The sequence below is a fragment of the Hylobates moloch genome, unplaced genomic scaffold, assembly GCF_009828535.3.
Source record: "Hylobates moloch isolate HMO894 unplaced genomic scaffold, HMol_V3 SCAFFOLD_19, whole genome shotgun sequence".
Taxonomy (NCBI): Eukaryota; Metazoa; Chordata; class Mammalia; order Primates; family Hylobatidae; genus Hylobates; species Hylobates moloch.
In genome coordinates, this window is record NW_026652294.1 from 32,341,840 (window position 1) to 32,355,916 (window position 14,077).

The following is a 14,077-nucleotide window of genomic DNA, read 5'->3' on the forward strand; positions in this document are numbered from 1 at the left end:
TGGAGTCTTGCTCTGCTGCCCAGGCTGGAATGCAGTGGCACGATCTCGGCTCACTGTGACCTCCACCTCCCAGGTTCAAGCAAGTCTCCTGCTTCAGCCTCCCGAGTAGCTGGGACTACAGGTGCCTGCCACCACACATGGCTACTTTTTCTATTTTTTTTCTTAGTAGAGATGGGGTTTCACCATGTTGGCGAGGCTGGTCTCAAACTCCTGACCTAGGTGATCCGCCCACCTCGGCCTCCCAAAGTGCTGGGATAACAGGTGTGAACCCCTGCCCCCAACCAGTTCAGATTATTTAAGGATGACTTGATATCGTGCACTTCAAAGTTCTCCATGGATTGAGCCGGTCAAGCAATACTTAATTTTCAAGTAACTACCCACCTACTGCTGTGCCTTTCTTCCCCACAACCATTCATCTTTGTTCCTGTGTCCAGCGGGGCTCAGGGTTTCCCAACCTCAGCACTAGGTGGCTGGATGGTTTCTTTGTGGTCGAGGGCTGGTCCGTGCATTCCAGGATGTCCAGCAGCACTCCTGATCCCTACCATCCCCCCAAGGCTGGACAAACATCCCTGGGGGAAAAACTGCCCCAGTTGAGAACCACTGTCCTAGTTCCATGCATTCTGCTCTCCTGGGACACAGCCCTCTTCAGATTCCCTGCCTGGAACACCTTTGATCCCATCTTTACCTACTAACTCCTGCTCTGCCATCAGGAGCTCGTCCAGACGCCACCTCCTCTGAGAAACTACTCTGAGGCCAGGCGCAATGTCTCACACCTCTAATCCCAGCACCCTGCCTGGAACACCTTTGATCCCATCTTTACCTACTAACTCCTGCTCTGCCATCAGGAGCTCGTCCAGACGCCACTTCCTCTGAGAAACTACTCTGAGGCCAGGCGCAATGTCTCACACCTCTAATTCCAGCACCTTGGGAGGCCAAGGTGGGAGGATCACTTGAGGCCAGGAGTTCAAGACCAGGCTGGGTAAGATGGAGAAATTTCATCTTTACAAAAAATACAAAAATTAGCCAGGGCGGTAGTGCACGCCTGTGGTTCCAAGCTGAGGTGGGAGGATTGCTTGAACCCGGGAGGTCGAGGCTGCAGTGAGCCATGATGGCACCACTGCACTCCAGCCTGGGTGACAAAATAGACCCTGTCTCAAAAAAACAAAAACAAAACAAAACAAAATACTCTAAGAGTCATTTCTTCCTATCTCCTCCCCGCAAAGAAGGACAGGGCTGGGATTCTGCCTCTGTGCATGCCTTTTTTTTTTTTTTTTTTTTTTGAGACAGAGTCTTGTTCTGTCGCCCAGCCTGGAGTGCAATGGCATGATCTTGGCTCACTGCAACCTCTGCCTCCTGGGTTCAAGTGATTCTCCTGCCTCAGCCTCCTGAGTAGCTGGGATTACAGGCACCCACCACCAAGCCGAGCTAATTTTTGTATTTTTAGTAGAGATGGGGTTTCATCATGTTGGTCAGGCTCGTCTTGAACTCCTGACCTCAGGTGATCCGCCCGCCTCGGCCTCCCAAAGTGCTGGGATTACAGGCATGAGTCACGGTGCCCGGCCTGTGCATGCTTTTCTTACAGCACCTTTTATATTAATAGTATTGTAACTGTCTCCTTACTTTGCTTAATACTCCATCTATCCATCCATTAATTCAACAAATATTGACGTGCTGGGTACAAAAAATAAGACCCTGAGAGAGACACCTGGATATCTGCTCTCCTGGGCTCATATTCTCGTGAGGACGATCAATAAGCAACAATAAACAAGAAAATGGCAGATAGTAGTAAGAGCTGCGAAGAAGACACAGCTTGCTTCTCTCTCCTGCAAGGAGACTTAGCTCCTTGAGGGCAAAGACTGATTCACTCATGATTATATCTTCAGGAATTAGCACTGAGCCTTAAAAACAAAACCACAGATTCCGCACTTTCCTCCTCTGTCTCCTCTCTGTTACGGAGATTTAGGTACAGGGTTTCTTTTCCTGGGAGACAATAAAAAAAGCTCCCTGAAGGGAGGGTCTTGCCCAGTTGATAAATTTTACAAGCTGGGGGTGGGGGGGTGGGGGGTGGTGCACACCTGTAGTCTCAGCTACTGGGAGAATGAGGCAGGAGGATCGCCTGAGCCCAGGAGTTCGAGGCTGCAATGAGCTATGATCATGTCGTTGCACCCCAGCCTGAGTGACAGAGCAAGACCCTGTTTCTAAATTAATTATTTTCACAAAGGAAATCAAAGGGCTTTTGTTAAAGTAAATGATATCCTCAAGCTATACAGTTTAACACTAAAACTCTTCTGAGGGCCTGGCACGGTGGCTCATGGCCGTAATCCCAGCACGTTGGGAGGCCGAGGCGGGCGGATCACCTGAGGTCAGGAGTTTGAGACCAACCTGACCAACATGGAGAAACCCCGTTTCTACTAAAAATACAAAATTAGCGGGGTGTGGTGGCACATGCCTGTAATCCCAGCTACTCCGGAGGCTGAGGCAGGAGAATTGCTTGAACCCAGGGGGCAGAGGTTGTGGTGAGCCAAGATCGATCGCACCATTGCACTCCAGCCTGGGCAACAAGAGCGAAACTCCATCTCAAAACGAAAAAATGAAGAAAAACACAAACTTTTCTGAAGATATAGCCAAAAAGCTTATGAAGAGAGAGAGCATTTTATAGATGGAGAAATGGAGGCCTGGAAATGGTGACCTGCCCAAGGCAACGATGCCAGGAACCTGGAGCTGACCATCTGGCTTCAGAACCCACTCTCTTCCCCACCAGATGCCCAGCTCTTGCAGGAACAGAGAGGCACGAGGCAGGTACAAACGTCAGGAGGAAATCTCTTTCCTCCCAGGAGGCGGTTGGCAAACCATAGCATCAGGATCCTCCCTGGGTGAGAAGCGAGGGTGGTGAGTTTATTTACAAGCAAAATGAATCTGCCGGTTCAAGGAGAAGAAACATGAATGACACTAGTTTTTCAAATTCTTACCACTGGGACTGGCCCTAAACTTTAGCACTTTATTCGAAAGCCAAAAACCACTCAAAAGCTAATGTCTACAGAGAAGACGGCCAAAAATAAGTACCTTTTTTTCTCTTCATGGAAAGAAAGTTTTCTAACATTTAAAAGCTCAGGATTATTCTGCAGAGACGTTAAAAATGGCCCAATCTGCAGGGCGGGAAGCATCTTCTGGGAGTTTCGAGAGAAAAGTGTGAACTTTATGAAAAGATAAATCTGCATTTTTTCTTTTTTTTTTGATGGAGTTTAGCTCTTTTTGCCCAGCCTGGAGTGCAATGGCACGATCTTGGCTCATTGCAACCTCCACCTCCCAGGCTCAAGTCCCAAGTAGCTGGGATTGCAGGCGTCCGCCACCACGCCCGGCTATTTTTGTATTTTTAGTAGAGATGGGGTTTCACCATGTTGGCCAGGCTGGTCTTGAACTCCTGACCTTAGGTGATCTGCCCGCCTCAGCCTCCCAAAGTGCTGGGATTACAGGCATGAGCCACGGCGCCTGGCCAGATAGATCTGCATTATCATTTGTATCCGGTAAACCCCTCTGAGCCTTGACGTCACCCTCCGCAACATGCAGGGATCTGTCAGGGGAGATGATCGCCACATGAAACAGAGTAACAGTATCTGGCACAAAGGCAGACACTTAATCAACGCTAGCTCCTTTCCTCTCTGCAGTTTATTCTGGGGAAGAACCTTCGCCTGGGAAACAGCAGACCTGGTCCAACTCCCGGCTCTGCCCAGATCCCAAGTGACTCAAATGCTTCAGCTGCCCTGACCTCTCTTTCCTCGTTACTAAAATGAAAAGCACGGGATCTACCTCCAACAGTCATGGGATTCAAGGACACCTCCCCCGTGAAAACCAGAGCAATGAATTCAAACAAAGCACATTAACTAAATCTAAATCTAAATCGATTGCATTTTGTCCCATAAACACTCAGCCTGAAAGTCTCCCCCTTAGCTTGCTGTTTGTTTTGTTTTGTTTTGTTTTTTGGAGATGGGGTCTCGCTCTGTCACCCAAGCTGCAGTGCAGTGGCGCAATCTCAGCTCACTATAACCTCTGCCTACTGGGTTTAAGTGATTCTCCTGCCTCAGCCTCCTGAGTAGTTGGGATTACAGGCACCCACCACCATGCCCAGCTAATTTTTATATTTTTAGTAGAGATGGGGTTTCGCCATGTTGGCCAGGCTGGTCTCGAACTCCTGACCTTAGATGATCCACCTGCCTCGGCCTCCCAAAGTGCTGGGATTGCAGGTGTGAGCCACTGCACCCGGCCTCAGCTTGCTGTTTAAACATGGTCTCATGCAGAGCCATCTGCCTGTGAGCTGGACAGCGACACGGTCCAGGGTTCCAGCCCTCCAGGGTCATCTCCCAAAAATACCCTCGGATGTTTGTCCCAGCTGGTGAGTCAGGACTGAACCTGCTACCAGGGAAGTGTTGCTGCTATCAGGGCATCTCTCACCAATTTCATTATTCACTGCTCCCACTCGCACGACGGACCCATGTCCACAGTCCGTTCCAGACATAAGCCAACACTCGCTCTGGCGTTCTTAGAAACCGTTCAGGTAACAGAAAAAACTTTTTAACTTCCCGTGTCAACCTCTGAGATCTGTGAGGTTGATACTTCAAGCAGAAGGCACGAGAATGTCTTTCTGAACCTGAAAATCACGGTGAAGGTCCTTGGGACGTCTACATCGAGGCAGAAACAGATTTATTAGGGAGAATGCGGTGAAGAGAAAAAGATGGCACAAGATGCTGCCTCACTGGGCCGTCCTGCCCTGCTCCCTCCCCCAAAGGATGAGCAGAGAAAGCTTTCTAAAGGCAACTGTCACTCAGTGGCAATGCCACTGGCTTTCCAGGACTTGTTTTCTTCTCTCCAAACCTGTTTAAGAAGGAGACGTGAGGAAAAGAGGGAAGAGTCACAAGGAACAAGCACCACTACAGCTCCTCCCACCATCATCCCCTCCCATCATCATCCTCCCCTCCCACCATCGTCCCCTCCCACCATCGTCCCCTCCCACCATCGTCCCCTCCCATCATCATCCCCTCCCACCATCATCCCCTCCCACCATCGTCCTCTCCCACCATCCTCCCCTCCGGTCACCATCCCCTCCCGTCACTAGCCCCTCCCACCATCAGCCCCTCCCATCATTCCATCCACCACCCTGGTACCCACACTATTTTAACACAATGGCCCCCTCCTATCATTCTTTTTTTTTTTTTTTTTTTTTTTAAGACCAACTTTTGCTCTTGTCGCCCAGGCTGGAGAGCAATGGCGCGATCTCAGCTCACTGCAACCTCTGCCTCCCAGGTTCAAGCGATTCTCCTGCCTCAGCTTCCCAAGTAGCTGGGATGCACCATCACCCCTGGCTAATTTTTTTATATTTTTAGTAGAGATGGGCTTTCTCCATGTTGGCCAGGGTGGTCTCGAACTCCCGAACTCAGGTGATCTACCCGCCTCAGCCTCCCAAAGAGCTGGGATTACAGGCTGACCCACTGCACCCGGCCTCCCCTCCCATCATTTCATCGACCACCCTGGTACCCACAATATTTGAACACAACGTATAACTGTAATAATAACAATAATAAAAGCAGCTAACAGTTATGAGGTGCTCACCTCTTCAATTCTGCTACAAGTTTTTTTGTTTTTTTGTTTTGTTTTTGAGGCAGAGTCTCACTCGGTCGCCCAGGCTGGAGTGCAGTGGTGCCGTCTCGGCTCACTGCAACCTCCTCTTCCTGTGTTCAAGCGATTCTCCTGCCTCAGCCTCCCGAGTAGCTGGGATTACAGGCGCCCGCCACCATGCCCAGTCTTTGTTTTTTGATCTACGCTTTTTCTTTTTTTGAGACAGGGTCTCGCTCTGTCACCCAGGGTGGAGTGCAGTGGTATGATCTCAGCTCACTGCAACCTCTGCCTCCCAGGCTCAAGCAGATTCTCCCACATCTGCCTCCTGAGTAGCTGGGACTACAGGCGTGTGCCACCATGCCCAGCTAATTTTAAAATTTTTTGTAAAGACAGTGTTTTGCCTTGTTGCACAGGCTGGCCTCAAACTCCTAGGCTCAAGTGATCCTCCTGCCTCAGCCTCCCAAAGTGCTGGGATTCCAGGCGTGAGCCAGCACACCCAGCCTCTGCTACAAGTCCTATACACATCGGCTCACTTAGTACCCACGACACCCCTTTGAGGTATTATTATCCCCATTTTCGAGATAGAACAACGAGGTTCAGAGAGGCTAAGGAGCCTGCCGGAAGTCATACAACCTATTATTACCACAGCCAAAGGGCCTGACGCCTGCCTTCATTCAGGGTAGACCAAATTCCCCCTGGGATGTCCCCCTCCAAAGTCAACCTCACCCCCTACGGACAGATTCCTAAGAAAATTCATGCTCCTTTGTTTGTGGCAAAAAGTCACCAGTCTGTGGACAAAGAGGAGTTAAGCCTGCATTTGTAGACATAGAACCAAGTTTTCTGAGTTTTGTGGGCTGAAGTCAGACTTGTAGCATTAACTTTAATGTAAATTTTTTTGGAGGTGATTCATGTAGAATTCCTGCCAAGAATTTTAATAACTAGACTGAATAAGGCCAAACTCTGTCTGTACATGCCTCACCGCATCGACTGCCCTAAGAGTTACTCTGCAGCCCCAGCAAAGCCTGGGGCAGAGCTGGCCGAGCCGGACTTCTAAAACTCCCAGGTTGTAAGCGGGGCTTGCTGTGAAGAGTGGGACCCGCGGGCTGCCCAGACGTCGGACGTCGTCCAGCTTCCATCCGACCGACTGGCCCGAGTTTTATGGTGCCCCGTGGCCACTAAGGACAAAAGGAAAGGACGCACACATCGGAAAAAGCTTATAAAAGAAGAGCCTTTCCCAGCGGGCTCCTTTCCGAGGGCTGTAAAGTCTCTCTCTGATGTGGTATTTTCAGCCTTTTTCACCCGCTCTGACCCAACACATTCCCATCAGTAACAGGAACTCACCCACATGGCAGTATTTTTTCGTTTATTTGTTTGTTTTTGAGACAGAGCCTCGCTCTGTTGCCCGGGCTGGGGTGCAATGGCGCCATCTCGGCTCACTGCAACCTCTGCCTCCCGGGTTCAAGCAATTCTCCTGCCTCAGCCTCCTGAGTAGCTGGGATTACAGGCGCACGCAACCACATCCAGCTAAGTTTTGTATTTTTAGTAGAGATGGGGTTTCACCATCTTGGCCAGGCTGGTCTCGAACTCTTGACCTCAGGTGATCCGCCCACCTTGGCCTCCCAAAGTGCTGGGATTACAGGCGTGAGCCACCGCGCCTGGCCCGTGACAGTATTTTTTGTGGGTAAGAGAAGAATACACATCTTTACTCCTTACCCTTAGAGAAGCAGAATCTGTATGGCGGGGGGACATGAAGGGTTTGGCAAAGCCCCCGGAAGGTCTGTTTCCCGTCTTCCGCTCCTCTTCACACACAAGTGTGGGTGCCACATTCACACTCCCACACCCACAACTATGGATCTAACACACAGTCCCCAAACATACACTCTGCCAATGAATCAAGACTTACCTGGAAGGCTATGTCATTAAAATCACAGGAATTATATTAAAATTCTAAAATAGGCCAGGTGCGGTGGCTCACACCTGTAAGCCCAGCATTTTAGAAGGCTGAAGCAGGCAGATTGCTTGAGCCCAAGAGTTCGAGACCAGCTGGGTGACACAGCAAGACCCTGTCTGTAAATGTAAATATATATATATATATATGCCGGGCATGGTAATGCACACACATAGTTCCAGCTATTCAGGAGGTGGGAAGATCCCTTGAACCCAGGAGCTAAGAGGCTGCAGTGAGCTAAGAATGCACCACCGCACACCAGTCCAGGTGACAGAACGAGATCCTGTCGGTTAAAAATAAAAAAAGTGAAATAAAGAATGTGTAAGAAAGGGAGGTTTAAAGCAACTTGCTGCTTTATAGGTTGCTCTTATAGGCTAGAATGTAGTAAAATACGAGACATGTTACTGATACAAGACAGAAATCATGCTATTGCAAACCACAGAAAATAGTTCTATGCCAGTGCTGTTCAATAGAAATATAACGTGAGCCACATGTATCATCTTAAGTTTCTTAACAGTAAAAGGTAAAAAGGGCTGGGCGTGGTGGCTCACACTTATAATCCCAGCACTTTGAGAGGCTGAGGCGGGAGGACTGCTTGAGCCCAGGAGTTTGAGACCAGCATGGGCAACAAAGCGAGACCCTATCTCTACAAAAAATTTAAAAATTAGCTGGGCATGGTGGCATGTGCCTGTGGTCCCAGCCACTCAGGAGGCTGGGGTGGGAGGATCGCTTGAGCCCGGGAGGCGGAGGTCCGGAGGTCGCAGTGAGCTACGATCATGCCATTGTACTCCAGCCTGGACTACAGAGTGAGACCTTGTCTCAAAAAAAAAAAAAAAAAAAAGGTAAAAAGGTACAGGTGAATTTAATCTTAATACATTTTAACCCAATACATCTGAAACATGATCATTTTGACATGTAATCAATATAAATGAATAGTAATAGGACATATTACATTCCTTTCATCACATCTGGGTCTCGGGGGCCTGGTGCACTTTGTATCTTCAGAGCATCTCCATGTAGACTTACCTGGTTCTCAGGTGCCTGTTTCGCAGCCATGAGAAGCTGGTGGCAGCCCCTGGACCACACAGCTCTGAGAGGTGGCACCGTACAGCTAAGAAACGTCCAGGGTTCTACTTACTTCTACACTGCGTATTTTTGAATGACTAGCCTGGAATTAATAAATAAATACTATGTTTTTTAAAGTTTTTTTTTTAAAGAAAAATGTTTGTAGCTTGCACCTGCCCATTTCCTAGTTAAACAGCTCTGGGCAAGTCACTTAACCTTCTTGAGCTTGATCGTCATAAAACTCAAACAAAGGTGTAAAAACGCCAACACAAGTTCCTTACAGGGCTGTCTCGAGCTCATGTATTATAATGCAGAAGGAAGTGTTTTGGGGCTTTTTTGGTTTTTGGGTTTTTTGAGACAGAGTCTCACTCTGTTGCCCAGGCTGGAGTGCAGTGGCACGATCTCGGCTCACTGCAAGCTCCACCTCCCGGGTTCAAGTGATTCTCCTGCCTCAGCCTCCTGAGTACCTGGGACTACAGGCGCCCACCACCACACCCGGCTAACTTTTTTTTTTTTAGTGGAAATGGGGTTTCATTATGGTGGCCAGTCTGGTCTCGAACTCCTGACCTCTGGTGATCCGCCCGCCTCAGCCTCCCAAAGTCAGGCTGGGATTACAGGTGTGAGCCACCGTGCCCAGCTGGGAACTCTTCTGTATAGTACTATGCAAATGCCAACTATTGCTATTCCAGTTACTTTAAGAGACTAGATCATCCTCAAACAGCAGGAGCATCTTTTCTTTGGTCTATAAACATTTTGCACACACCTGTCCTTCCTTCCCAGAGGCACAAAAACAGTGAGAAACACACATCAACAGTCCCCTAGTACAGTTACCATGTCAGAAGCTGTAAACTCACTTTACAAGAAAAATCCTAGCCCAATTTCCAAGTGATCTTTTCTTGGGGGGGCGAGGGGAGGGTTATCTCCAAGAGAATTAGTTAGACTTGTAAACAAAGATGGAGAAAAACATCCCTCCTTGCCCGACCCAACCCATCTTGTTCCCTTTCCTGCAGCCTCTGGCTCTTTACAAGGGTTAGTGAATTTTCTGTGAATTTAGGTGATTGCTTCTTGCAATATTACAGGATTACGAAGAGAAGTGATGTCTCAATACTTTTTTTTTTTTTAACAGAGTCTCACTTGGTCACTCGAGCTGGAGTGCACTGGAGTGACCTCAGCTCACTGCAAGCTCCACCTCCCAGGTTCAAGTGATTGTCCTGCCGCAGCCTCCCGAGTAGCTGGGATTACAGGTGCCCACCACCATGCCAGGCTAATTTTTGTATTTTTAGTAGAGATGGGGTTTCACCATGTTGGCCAGGCTGGTCTTGAACTCCTGACCTCAGGTGATCCTCCCGCCTTGGCCTCCCAAAGTGCTGACATTATAGGCATGAAAACACTGCGCCTGGTCTGTAATACGGTAATGTTTGGTGGGCCCGGCCTGGCATACGGTAATGTTTGGTGGGCCCGGCCTGGAATACGGTAATGTTTGGTGGGCCCGGCCTGGAATACGGTAATGCTTGGTGGGCCCGGCCTGGAATACGGTAATGTTTGGTGGGCCCGGCCTGGAATACGGTAATGTTTAGCGGGTGATTTACCCACGGATTGGTCCTTTTTTCAGATGTCGGATCTGTAGGATTCTCAAGTTGACACAGGCATGTCTTCAGACACTGCAACTTTCATAAATGGCCACAAAATATAATGGATGGCAGAAAACGAGGGAGGTGGATTCTGTCCTCTCGAAACCAGTTGCATCTATCTTTGCTGGCCTCATGCTTGAACTGCCAAAGTGGACACTCGGTGGCCCAGGCTCGCTGCCGACTCATGTAACGGGCTCAGCAGCGCTCCGTCCCTGAACCTGGGAGCTCTCAGAGTACCCCCAAGTCTCCCTCTCTAGACACACCTGTGGTCCTGTTCAAAGGCATTCCTGCTTTAGGACCTAAAGCCTCCAAGAAAAAAAGGGTCCCAACATTCTGAAACAGAACATAATCATAGTAACTTTTCCTTTCTTAACTGAGTGTTCCCCAGAGACAGCTCACAGTAGGGGTGCGCCATAAAGGAAGAACCCCTGATTTTTCTCCTCTAGTCTCTAATCGGGTTACTTCAAAAACTCATGTTCTAGCCGGGCACAGTGGCTCACGCCTGTAATCTCAGCACTTTGGGAGGCTAAGGCAGGCGGATCACGAGGTCAAGAGTTCAAGACCAGCCTGGCCAACATGGTGAAACCTCGTCTCTACTAAAAATACAAAAATTAGCCGGGCATGTTGGTGGAAGCCTGTAATCCCAGCTACTTGGGAGGCTGAGACAAGGGAATCCCTTGAACCTGGGAGGTGGAGGTTGCAGTGAACTGAGATTGTGCTGTTGCACTCCAGCCTGGACAACAGAACGAGACTCTGTCTCAAAGGAAACAAAACAAACAAAAAACCCATGTTCTACTTTTTTGGACCGAAGCCATTATGGTTAAACTAAATAGTCCACAGCAGTGGATCCCAAAAATGTACCAAAGGCCCCCCGGAAAGCACTTCAGGATTATCACAAAGCTCCTTCTATCCCATGAGCACCAACAACTGTCTTCAGGCCAAAAATTCAAAACTACAGCTGCCATTAGGTGAAGGATCCATGAAACCTTTGCCTCATGTTTTAGACACTGAAAACCACAACTAGCACTTTTAATAACACACTCCCAGCCGGGTGCGGTGGCTCACGCCTGTAATCCCAGCACTTTGGGAGGCCGAGGTGGGCGGATCACTTGAGGCCAGGAGCTCAAGACCAGCCTGGCCAACATGGTGAAACCCCGTCTCTACTAAAAATACAAAAAATTAGCCAGGCACGGTGGCTCACGCCTGTAATCCCAGCACTTTGGGAGGCTGAGGCAGGCGGATCACGAGGTCAGGAGTTCGAGACCAGCCTGGCCAACATGGTGAAACCCCGTCTCTACTAAAAATACAAAAAAAATTAGCCAGGTATAGTGGCATTTGTCTGTAGCCTCAGCTACTGGGGGGGCAGGAGAATTGCTTGAATCTGAGAGGCGGAGGTTGCAGTGAGTCGAGATCACGCCACTGCACTCCAGCCTGGGAGACAGAGTGAGACTTTGTCTCAAAACAAACAAACAAACAAACAAACAAAAAAAAACACTCCCTGCCAGCAGTCTGTCCTAGTCAAACGAGAAGAACACATCTCAAAATCTTCTTTTAAGTGACAGAATAATGAAGATTAAATAAGAAACATCTTGGGTTTTGTTTTTCACTTTTAATCTCATAAGACATTGCAAAATCTGAAATTACAAACACTTACAAATTTAAACATTACACAACCAGTGCTCGGCATGAAACAGAGAGATTTTATATTTATTCTTCAGTGGTACCAAACAGAGGAATAGCGTTCCCTCAGAATAAAGTCTCAGTGTAACATGTGGACAGACCTGCACAGTTGAGAAAAACAATCAAGCCACCAAAAACCTGTTCTGACTTGAGACTGTTCACAAAAGACAGCACTTTGTGACTTCTGCTGATAAGCTGTTCCAAAGGAAATGAAACTTTTTTTTTTTTTTTTTTGAGACGGAGTCTCACTCTGTCGCCCAGGCTGGAGTGCAGTGGCGCTATCTTGGCTCACTGCAACCTCCGCCTCCCGGGTTCATGCCATTCTCCTGCCTCAGCCTCCCGAGTAGCTGGGACTACAGGCGCCCACCAGGACACCCAGCTAATTTTTTGTATTTTTAGTAGAGATGGGGTTTCTCCGTGTTAGTCAGGATGGTCTCGATCTCCTGACCTCGTGATCCGCCCGCCTCGGCCTCCCAAAGTGCTGGGATTACAGGTGTGAGCCACCGCGCCCCGTGTTAGCCAGGATGGTCTCGATCTCCTGACCTCGTGATCCGCCCGCCTCGGCCTCCCAAAGTGCTGGGATTACAGGTGTGAGCCACTGCGCCCGGCTAATTTTTTGTATTTTTAGTAGAGACGGGTTTCACCGTGTTAGCCAGGATGGTCTGGATCTCCTGACCCCATGATCCACCCACCTCGGCCTCCCGCAGTGCTGGGATGATGGGCGTGAGCCACCGCGCCCGGCCGGAAATGGGTCTTAAGCAACTGCTGGGAGTGATACCTCTGAAGTGGACTAATGGGGAACAGCGTGTGACAGAGGACACACGTCTAAAAAACGGCGGCGAGCGATATCCCCTTTAATATCTATATCTATCCGCTATGGATCTTACGAAAGAATCATGAAATACTTCTAACATAAAGGCAGTTTATTTGCCAAGAGAACAATCTTAAATCTCCTAAAAGCTCCATCCAGTTCTAGGCTGAAGCAACGTGCTACACCTTTTAAATCAAACAACGTATGACTCAAATTCTAATCTTGGCCGGGCCTGGCAGCCCATGCCTGTAATCCCAGCAGTTTGGGAGGCCGAGGCAGGCAGATCACCTGAGGCCAGGAGACGGAGATCAGCCTGGCCAACAGGGCGAAACCCTGTCTCTACTAAAAATACAAAAATGAGCCAGGCGTGGTGGCAGGCACTTGTAATCCCAGCTACTCAGGAGGCTGAGGCAGGAGAATCACCTAAACACGGGGGGCGGAGGTTGTGGTGAGCCGAGATCGTGCCATTGCACTACAGCCTGGGCAACAAGAGCAAAACTCCATCTAAAAAAAAAAAAAAAAAAATTCTAATCTTTATAAGTGGCATAGACAGATAAAATGTTTTCTAAATGCTGTAGGATATATATTTTTTAAAGCTCTCAATGCATAATATTGTCTGCAGGGTTTTTTAATTTGTTTTTTAAAAGAATTTATCCTCCGTTCCAAGTTAGAGTTCACTTGCTACAAATGCTCAGAACTGATGATGTTTTTTAAAAAAACAACACACTTTCTACATACAGCATTATTGCTCCAATGAATTAATGCCAACAAATGTGCTTGGTATTGTCTCCAGATTCTTCAAGTAACTGCACTCCTTGGAATGGCCAACCCAGTCCCATCTGTCCTTGATTACTTAATGTGCAGCCACCGGCGAGTTCAAAGTGACTTTTCCACAGTGAAGATGGAAGCACACCTGGGCGGCGGAACGAGTGATGTGGGCTCAGCTCACACACCTTCTCACACAGGGATCTCACAGGCAGCTGAAAGAAGGAAGTCCCTCCCCGCGAGAAGGCTTGGGAAGGACAGTCTCCGTGCTCCAGGAGACTCTGCACTTTAAGGAAGATTCCTTCCTGCTCTCGCTTATCTTTTTTAGTTTTTTTCTAAGTATTTTTTTTGCTGATTAACTCCACTCTGCCAATAGTGAGTCCTCTCAAAGGACTCCAAGTTCCCACAGTGCATATGTATCCAATTTTATTGCTTTGCACTTGATATATGGCTTTGTAACTGCTCAAGGCATATTTTTGTGAACATTATGTTTCTGTCTCCCATACGCTACTCAAGCTTCTTAACAATAAAAATCATGCCCTGCCCCCACTTGGGATTTTTAACTGT

General features: G+C 48.5%; 1 protein-coding gene and 1 long non-coding RNA gene across 2 annotated transcripts in view; one reads left to right on the forward strand and one right to left on the reverse strand.

Moving 5' to 3' along the window:
* The window catches only part of LOC131382041 (uncharacterized), an 18,746-nt gene extending 4,691 nt beyond the window's left edge, over positions 1-14,055 (forward strand). The window contains exon 2 of the long non-coding RNA XR_009211187.1: positions 13,539-14,055. This is a non-coding gene — a long non-coding RNA (uncharacterized LOC131382041). The remainder of the gene's footprint in view (positions 1-13,538) is intronic.
* The window catches only part of NXN (nucleoredoxin), a 171,206-nt gene that overhangs the window by 90,580 nt on the left and 66,549 nt on the right, over positions 1-14,077 (reverse strand). The gene's annotated exons all lie outside the window — the stretch shown is intronic.